Below are 10,746 nucleotides of genomic sequence, written 5' to 3'. Positions count from 1 at the left end.
CGCCTTACAACTTGAATATCTTTATGTACATGTAATATTATGATGAGTGATATTAGCCATGTCATCACCCATATGTCTTCTACACATCCTTAACCTTGATTCTCAAAATAACAATTCTGCTAAGAGATATAACAAGTTTACCAGAACATGCCTCTATAACTCAATCTCAAAAAAAACATCACCAAAACTTACATAACTTCTTCTAGACTTATCATTTCTTCTTCTAACATTTACTACATATACTAAATACACAAAAGTATCTCCATAACCTCGAATAGTTAGAATACTCAATTAGTTTTTCGTACCAACTTGATATTTCCATTGTTCTTCTTTCAGATACCACAAAAGATTGCTATGTTCACATTAATGACAAACTCATTCATGAATGTAACATATTATCATACTAACATATCAACAATACTCCCCCATAGGAATATCATCATCATTCATGCTTCCATCAATCTTGCAATAGATACATGGTATGATCAAAGACTTGGAATCTGATAAATAAAATTAAGCAAGGACATTATCTAGTCTTAGAGAAATTTTATCATCAAAACACAGCATTTTACAAAATCAACTTGAGGAATGTCTTATAGCTAAAGCTTCCTATAACAAGTTTTCCTATACTGACTTGAGTGCAGTTGAAGTGGCATCCTATGCAATTTGTGCAATAGTTAGTATCTCAAGGATAGTAAAGGAGAATTGGAAGAAAGAGATAGAAAGACGAAAGGTTGGTTATGCTAATTATTTTTCTAGATTAACAAGTTGATCAGCAGTAGAACATCCAAATTTTTATATACAATTTTTGGTACCTTTACCATTCATGTCAAAGGGGGAGTACTATGTAGAAGGAAAATTGTATAGATGTATATGTATATATAAGGGGGAGCTTATGTATGTATCAATGAAAAGGAGTGATCAGGATTGTAATGATCCATCAAAACATGAATAAAATTGTTATGTTTTGAGGGTAATTTTGTGTAGTAAATCTTTATTTTATTTTATGCATGACATCATTTTGGGACTTCGCCAATTTTCCCAAATGTTCCCATTAATGCCAAAGGGGGGGATTTTTGGCAATATGGTCTAATAGATGTCTTGATGATTCTCATTTATGCAAACATACATTCAACATTTTATTTATGCATTTAGAGTTAGAAAACTATCTAAGTGTTAGACAGCTTACAACAACACAAAGAGTAGATGTTTAGTGCATGAACAACTCGTTGAGAGTTAGCTCATGCATAGTTGAGGAAAGCTTCATCACAGTATCATGATACTCATTGTTATGTTACAACTCCTAGAATCTAGTATTGAAGACTATGGAGCAGAAGTGGTGAAGATACATGGTATGATCAAAGATGTGGAATCTGATAAATAGAAAGCAACAAGGAGATTCTCTAGTCCTAGAGAAATTTTGTCATCAAAAATCAGCATTTTATAGAGGCAAATTGAGGAATGTCTTACAACTAAGGCTTCCTATAACAAGTTTTCCTATACTAACTTGAGTGCAGTTGTAGTGGCATCCTATGCACTTTGTGCATTAATCATTATCTTAGAGACAATAAAGGAGAATTGGAAGAAAGAGATAGAAATACTAAAGGTTGTTTATGAAGATTGTTTTTCCAGATTAACGAGTTGATCAATAGTAGAACACCTAAATTTTTATATATAGTTTTTGGCACCTTTTCCCTTGATGTCAAATGGGGAGTATTATGTAGAAGGAAAATTGTATAGATATTTATGTATATATAAGGGGGAGCTTATGTATGTATCAATGTAAAGGAGTTATAATGAATTTAATGATCCATCAAACCACGAATAAAATTGCTATGTTTTGAAGGCAATTGTGTGTAGTTATTTTTATTTGTTTTTTATGCATGACATCATTTTGGGACTTAGCCAATTTTCTTAAATGTTCCCATTAATTCCAAAGGGATAAATTGTTGGCAATATTGTCAGATAGATGTCTAGATGATTCTCACTTATGGAAACATGCATTCAGCATTTTATTTATGCATTTAGAGTTAGAAAACTGTGTAAGTGTTAGACAACTTATAACAACACAAAGAACAGATATTTAGTGCACAAGCAACTCGTTGAGAGTTAGCTAATATGCAACTGAGGAAAGCTTCATCAAAAAATAATGCTGATGTGTGCCAATTTGCCGATGTAAATGGATAGTATGATGTGTGTTATGATTAAAATACTAGTGTGGGTATCTAATAGTGCATAACAGAGCATAGCAAAGAATTAGATTGTGTAGTCTTAGGATTTATTTTAGTTACAAAATAATTATTAAGTTATGATGAGCCAACTATGTGGCTATTAATCCATATTGATATTTGTATTATGAAAAACATGTGAACACATGAAGGCTGACTGAGAAAAGTTTTGTAATTATGCAAGGTATAAGTAAATATATTATCTAATGTAGATAAGTGTGTTATCTATGATAAAAAAACAAGTTTTAACTAATTTAAACTATTGTATAGAGAGTTTGAAATATTTGTGAACCATATGTAATGCAAATTCTAATGTATGATTACATCAAGTGCAAAGTATAGTAGACAACAAGTATTGTGTGTATATATATTCTTGTGAAGAACTAAATTGCATAATTTCATGTTAGGGCAGTGGGATCTTCTTGCATAAATTTTATTTTTTCTACCAACTCCAAATAGGGTTGAAGCAACTCTGCACATGATTGAGGCTTCTAACAAGGCCTACCCTCCTAACAAGGACTCAAGACATTGTATGTGCTTCATAGAATCCTAACATAGTCAATATCTTTAATAGGATCCTATTGTTTAGTGAATCATCTAGTGGGTACCATCCCCACCAGGTTTTTCCCTTGGCCAAGTTTCCCTAGTTAACAAATAATGGTGTTGTGAGTTATCTATGTGCATAGTTATATTTATTGTTTAACATTGTTGGTTTACTTATGTATATGAGCTATAAAGTGATTAACAATATTCAGTTGTGGCCAAAAGTTTGTAGAATACTAATTCACCCCCCACCCTCACCGCTCTCAATATTATCTATTTCTAACACAATCATCATTGTATTGTGACTTTTTTTTCTACCATTTGATCCATAATCAAAGGATCATGAGGTGACACATACTTAGTGTTTAGGAAATTTAGGCCTATGTCTCCAATGGTTCCCAAATGTAGCTTAATTAGATGTTGTCATGCTTTGAAGTTATCTTTGTTCAACTTAGGAATCTATCTTTTGTAAGAAATCTTGATCTTTAGCTTAGGTCCTTGAAAACTTTTCTGCAAGCACCAACAGCTCTGATACCAATTGTTAGAAATATAAGATGAGTAATTTAGATGTGAGGGGTAAATTAGTTACCACTAAAACAAGTCCAAATCCCTTAAACGTCAATACAAAAACTTCCTTGAAACTCACAGCTCAGTTAGAACTAGATAATCACTGTAAATTGGTTAACAAAGAAATATGATATATTAATATGCATTCTTCTTTAGTAACTTAGTTACAGAATGATAAAGTAGTAAGAAAATAACATAAACACATGTGACACCAAGATTTAATGTGGAAACCCAATTTGGGAAAAAAATCAATGCAACTAGTTACAACTTTTCACTCTTCTAAAGTGAGCACTATTAGAAGCCATCCCAATTAAAGGTTACAAAACACACTGTTAGAATTTAACTTGCGATATTTAGAAAGGGAGAAATGCCTTGTTTTGGGAAGAGTCTTGGAATGGGCTCCCAGATCTCCCCCCTAATATCAAAAATACCTTATCTAATCTATGGAAAAAATCAATGATAGATTATCAAAATAATACTATCTCATAACATTCAGTCAAATGTGAATGGAAATCAACTACTCAAACAAATTTATCAAAGTATGAAAAGATGCAATTCAATCACTACATACAACAATGCATAGCAAATCATAAGGACATAAATGATAAATGAATTCGGGAAGCATCCAAAGATGTGAAATATAAAATCAAGTTAGGATATGAACTAATAGCTAAATCTCATTGAGGGGATTCAATTAAAATTCCTTTAGACTTATGTTGGGATTCAGCGTGTCTCCGAAAAGTCGACATTATTTTATGGGTTGCAATCCAAAATAAGATTCTTACTGCAAATAGATTTGTGAAGATGGGATTGGAAGGTGCATCAAGATTTTCACTTTGTAATAATAACTTTGAAACATCTAAACATATTTTATTTAACTTCCTTTTTCTTATACTTGTTGGTCTTTATTATGTAACAAGCTTAATTGGCACTTAGCCTTCCATAATTTAATCTTTTGTACCATCTTCAATTTTTTCCCAAGATAAGATCCCAAAAATATACAATCACCTATGGAGGATTACCCCACCTATTTTATCATGGGAAATTTGGAAAGAAAGGAACCGTAGAATATTCATGAACAAGGAGTTGTTGATTTCATCTCTCCTAAACAAAGTAGAGGCTAGTATCATAGAAAATATCAATAACAATCTCAGGAACTTGATTTAAAGAAGAAGGATCATTTTCGGCTTGCGATGTTGAAATGAAGGAAAACTGGCAAAACCTTATCAACCCTCCAGTGATGTACCCTAAAGAGGATAAGCTAGCTTGAGATAATTGTAAATGCACTCCACTGCTAAGGTGATGGACCAAATTAAATTTTGATGGAGCATCTAGAGGTAATCCTAGGAACATAGGTTTAGGATGCATCATTCACAATGATAATCAAGAGTGGATAACTAAACGTGCCAAATACTTACGTAAGGTTACCAATAATGTCATAAAAATGAATGCATTAATTGAAGGATTACATTTGAGCTTGGAACTAGGAATCAAAAAGTTGGTCATTGAAGGAGACTCTCAAGTTATTTTATATAATATTAGAAAAGGAGGAACCCCAAATTGGCAGCTCAACTCCAAACTAGAACAGACCATAGAATTAAATGATCAATTAGAAATAGCTCAAATTCAACATAAATATAGGGAAGGGAATATAGCAACTAAGACTCTAGGAAATAAAGGGGCTGACAGGGACAACATACTTATTAAAAAGTATTAAACAAAGTGGATGAATTTTTTAAAATACATACAATGACTAAAACATAAGTAGATAATTTAAACATTTAAAAGACATATAGTTCAAACATTATTTAGTTACAAAAAATTAATCAAGATTCATTCAGTTATAGTCAATAATTGGAGTATGTACAAGTTCTCTTTTGAATAAATTATATATGGTCTGGTGCTAAAAATCAAACTGAATAGGTATACTATTATAACCATAGATAGAAAATATTCTTCTTTAAAGCAGTATCTTTAGAGTTTTTGAGTCTAATAAAATGGCAAGGAATCTAAATATGAAGCAAGATATGTTCACAAACCATAATTTCAAATGGGGTATCCAAAGATAACATAAGAAATATGATCCACTAAGGCTAACCAATTGCATGTAATTTCAAACTGCATTTAAACTATATACTAAAGGACAAAATAAAGAAAAAAGTTTGGATAACATTAACTCTCAATAGGAGTGAACATTATTTCATAGAATAATTATGGAAAAGTTTTTATTCCTTAACCTTTTAATATACTAACAGCAATCTTGGCCAAGCAACTTATTTTTTAGGATATTATATTTGGAGGGCACTCTCGTTGAAATGGGCCAAACACTCAAAGCAATGATGGAAGTTGAAATTCAAATAAAAAATGAAGGCATATTCAATTGTAAACATCTAAAGGAAACAACAAGGATAAAAAGCTAAAGTACTCTGATTTAGGACATTATTGTAAAAATGTCTATTGCAACTTTTAATATACAAATTATTAAAACTTAGACCTTTTACCGATCTAAGCATATATATATATATATATATATATATATATATCAATTCCTATAATACTAATAACTATTTATTTTTATTTTTATATTTATATTTATATTTTTGTTTACAATATTAATAAATTAACATATATTATTTTAAACAATTTTATTGCTATTCACAACAAATACTGATCACTACATGAGACTTGTTTGATTATATCCTCAACGGTGCTAAACAGTCTAGACAATATTTAGTTGAACAAAAAACAACAGCCTTAATATCTCATAACACAAAATGGACATGCGATCTAGAAAATTCAATAGCAATAATTGCAATGAACAGTGTCCTATGCGATTGTAAATTACCATTGGATAGCATGCAAATGTGCTTCACACTTGAATTAATGCGGGGGTTGCGGACATAGAATCCAGTACGAATAGCTAAACACAATCATCTTACATTTCGTTACGCAATTGAATCAAAGGTTTATAAGCATGTCTTAACAAATTTTAAAAATCTAAGCTTTGGAAGAAAAACTAAGATTTCCAACTTTTTCTTTTCCTTCAATGAATCGTAGCTATAATGAAATCTTGCCCGTGAAACACTAGCATAGAATGAGGCAAGCAAACATAGCAAAACAAAATAAGCCCAATTAGGAGCAAAAAGATAAAAGATAATAATAGGGTAAATATCAACTGATCATATTGGCCGCCGTCATTTTTTAACCAAAGAACGATACTGGCTACAAATTTACAGCTTAGACCTGCAAGGCTGATCGTGGTGGATATTTTCGTGCAAGTGTTTGAGTGATTAAAAGTATTCCAGCTGCAAATTGTTAACTTGTTTACATAAAAATGCAAATTGGGTTGGCAGATCCTCCTCCTTTTTCTTAATTTGGATTCAAAAATATCTACATGTATGTAAGAATCACTGTTAGTGACATGGAATTACGTGTACATGAGTGAATGATCTTTGGAAGGGAGTGAAGATGGTACTTGTAATAAGGTTTGCATAGATGATGGACATGCGTATATATATTCATATCCGTAAAATAAAAATAAAATAAAGGAATTTTCCCTCATAATCATTCAGAGTGATCTGTATCCCACACGTTGTATCTACTATAGAATATGCTCTCTTTTCTACTGTTTTTGTACTGTTCTTCCAAGGAATCTGTACGTGTTGGGAACGAATCCTTGAAATCTTATGAATTACCTTTCTGGGTGTGGTACATTTTTCTATTCTCAGCTATAGAAAAGGACACAGAGAGATGATAACCTGATCAGAACATTGGAAAAATCACAAGTTGGCTGTAAGCATTGCATTTAGCTGGTTCCCATTAACTCTGATGTGTAAAGTTGAACCCACTGTACTCGTTAGTGCTTTGCTCCTCATCAAGTTAAAACACTAGTTCTTATTTCTTACATTCCACTGTATATGATGATATCAAGTTGGTCATATGCAGGATGAAGGCCTATAAAAGCACTTTAAAGTCTTCGTGCTCTTCACAACTTCATCTCTTCTTGTGCTGATTTCAATTAGCATTAGATATTATCCTTGCCTTTTTGAGTACTGCAAAGGCATTTCTTCTTTTGTTCAATGGCTTTTCCTCTGCAGCTTGTGGTGGGAATTATTGGTATGCCATTTAGACCACTTCTTTAGACACATTTGACAAAGCATGCATTAGAAACTGCTTCTATGAAATACAAATGTAATGTGGGAGAAAATTCTGTATTTATTCGATTTGAAAACTTTTTAAATGGGTCTACAGTAGGAGATACAGGCCATTGTAAAGCAAGAATAGAATTTGTAAGCTTCTTTGGTTGGTATCAAATGGGATGACCATTGATAGAATAAAGCATGGTGAAGATAGATATATTGAATATATATATATAGGACACATATGACTTTTACTCTATATGTCAGTCACAGAAGAATAATGAAGGCTATTGGATTCTAGACAAATACTTTTCGTTCTTCAGGGATAGTGAATTAGTGATCTTCTAATCAAGATGTGTCTTTTAAAATAGTCAGTTTTTAATGGCCACAACACTCCATTTAATGTACAAATTTTGAAGTTTACATGAACTAAAGCTCCCATAAATTAAATGGTGTTTCTCAATAACAAACACACATTCTTCTTAATCCAAAAGGGATTTTATTTCCTGCTTTACAATCTAAGAATTTGTATCTCGATTAACATGTGGGCTGCTAAATTTTGGTTTGTTATGCCCTGATGCTCATTTTGATATGTTTGGGTGGCCAAGAGTTTTGTGTATAGTTGGGTTTATATAAGACTGCAAATTGATGTGAAACATAATCGGTTCATCATAATTAATGTTACATGGTGGTATTTGTTGCAGGAAATATCACTTCACTGGCACTTTACCTCTCGCCTATGTAAGTACCATTTACACCATATTTCTCCGAGTCCAAAACATATTTATTATAAATCAGCATGACTAACATGCGAGCTTTTACTATTGATCAAGCTTAATTATAAGTATGATTGTATTTGGAAATTGCAGGAAAACATTCTGGGGGATATACAAGCTCAAGTCTACACAAGAGTACTCAGGACTTCCATATGTGTGTACCTTGTTCAACTGTTGTCTTTGGCTACTTTATGGAGCCCCATTTGTTAAACCGCACAGCACTTTGATCCTCACGATCAATGGTGCAGGATTTGTTCTTGAAATATTTTATCTGGTGTCCTTTCTGACATTTGCCCCAAAGCATGAGAAGGTAACTCATTATGCCAGCTTTAAGTTTGTAACTGAAAGCCATTTGGTGGCCACTAGCTCATACAAGTCTTATGCTTGACTAGATTCCATGCAAGAAGCTAAATACACATAATTGTGACTCTTCTGACATGGATTCCTTCAATCTGTCTTGCAGGTGAAAGCAGCGCGGTTAGCCATAGCAATGATGGTTGCTTTTGTCACGATTGTTGCAGTTACGGTTTATGCGCTGCACACACACAGTGCCTGACAGTTAGTGGCTGGCACTTTGGGCGTGATCCTTTCCATTGTTATGTATGCCTCCCCGTTGTCCGTTGTGGTGAGTTTTGAAACCTGTGTTGTTCTTGATTTGGATTGGTACGAAAAGTGTACATAAGCAATATCATAATCTCTACTAGAAAACTATAGAAAGACGCATATATTTCAGTCTCTATTCTAAATAGAAATAACAGGGAAAACATTGGTGTTATAAGTTAGGACTACTGTTGCATCAAAACATTGATCTGGACTCAGAGAAAATATAGACTATCAATAATATAGGAGGTGGTCTTATTGTCAAAGGTCAAGTTCTAATATCACTTGTCACAAGTTAGGGTTTCTATTGTATCAAAAGATTGATCTGTTGTTACAAATTAAGGTTTTTATTGTACCAAAAGATTGATCTGATAATGCTGGATACGACCACTAGACTTATAAATAATATAAGAAACTGCTAAGGGAGGTCATGAATCTGCAAGAAACCTAACCCACTGCCAATAACGAATCCCTACCCAAAAGTTGTAAAAAAAGTATAAATTGATTACCAAATGAATTCATGCTATCATGAATGTTGATGAGTTTGTGTTTTTCTATTGCAGGGAGATGTTGTCAGAACAAAAAGTGTGAAGTACATGCCATTTTTAGTCTTATTATTCGGTACTCTAAATGCACTAGTCTGGTCTGGGTACTCTGTAATGGCTAGAGATATCTTTATAGCTGTAAGCTCATCTCTTCTCCTAGTGCTGCTGTCAACTATAGTATTTATGTATGTTTTGGCAAGATTTATGACATTTTTTTTTTGAACGAATCATTCAATATTTTGCAGGTGCCCAATGGACTTGGTTTCTGTTTAGGAATAACTCAGCTCGTTGTTTACCTTGTTTACAGAAGATATGAGCCCGTTTTACCTGTATCTTCTGAACTTCAGAAAGTTCCTGAAACCAAAAATAAAGATGATGTATTTGATTTGCCTATCCATATTTTGGAACTAGACGCCTCAAATGTTCTCAAAATGTCTGCATTGAATGTTGTTATAGCTGATCAAGTTTGATCTCGTTCTCATTGATCAACAATTAACAAGTTCTATACGATCTACAGCCTCAAATTCCTCAGACAGTCAGAGTCTGCTAAATTGCATGAGAATCAGCATTAGTAGCTAAAAGTGGAAGAAGACGGGTTTCTGATAATTGAACCAACCAGTACCTCTTGGAGGGGGGGAAATGTATAGAGAGTTGAATAATTGAGGAGCTTTATGTAACCTCTTATGTTCCTATTTTTCAATAATGAAATGCTTCCTTTGCATTGCAATCCAATGAATTACTCAAGTACTATGTTTGTATGAATGTGGAGCTTTGTATGCACTTTATATTATGAGATAGAAGTAATCAAACTGTAGAAATAGTCGTTTGGTATTTTAGGTGTGCATTATCTCATAATTAAGCAATACAGTAACACCATCACAGTACAACCTCATGCTTATAAATACTGACAAATAATGTAAAGCCAAAAAAATTTCAAAGAAATCGATGCTGACTAGATTCTCAGGCTAATAGGCAATGGGCGCATCTGATATCTCAAGGGCAAATGACAGCATTGATGAATCAAAAAGTACACAATAATGAGCGAGTAAGCATTGGATTGCATTCAAAGAAAAAGTGGAGGAATGAGCGTGTAGGCATTATTTGGAAATAAAGTAGATTCAAGAATGCTAGAAAGGGACATTGACAACCTACTACTCCTTCTAAGTGAAAGTACGGGATATCTTCTTATAATCCAAAACAATGGAAATAACATATGACAATCTCTTCGTTGGGCACAAGTGGTATCATTAAAAGTTCTTATAGGTATTTAATTTATATTAAAAGACGTTTTAGTTGAAATTAGTAATAAATTGATGGTTTTGTCACATAAGAATCTCTTCAATTTTTA

The 10,746-nt window shown here is 32.7% G+C and overlaps 1 pseudogene across 1 annotated transcript; it reads left to right on the top strand.

Moving 5' to 3' along the window:
- Positions 1-7,285: 7,285 nt before the first annotated feature.
- On the top strand, positions 7,286-10,130 carry LOC149560144 (bidirectional sugar transporter SWEET5-like; annotated as a pseudogene). The gene is made up of 6 exons (XR_016363330.1): positions 7,286-7,454; positions 8,182-8,218; positions 8,347-8,563; positions 8,717-8,878; positions 9,417-9,536; positions 9,644-10,130. The product of XR_016363330.1 is annotated as a bidirectional sugar transporter SWEET5-like (transcript).
- Positions 10,131-10,746: the final 616 nt, after the last annotated feature.

The sequence above is a fragment of the Cupressus sempervirens genome, chromosome 4 (genome assembly GCF_028749045.1).
Source record: "Cupressus sempervirens isolate cs-2001-9-10 chromosome 4, ASM2874904v1, whole genome shotgun sequence".
NCBI classification, from domain to species: Eukaryota; Viridiplantae; Streptophyta; class Pinopsida; order Cupressales; family Cupressaceae; genus Cupressus; species Cupressus sempervirens.
This window is presented reverse-complemented; position numbering and strand designations above follow the sequence as displayed.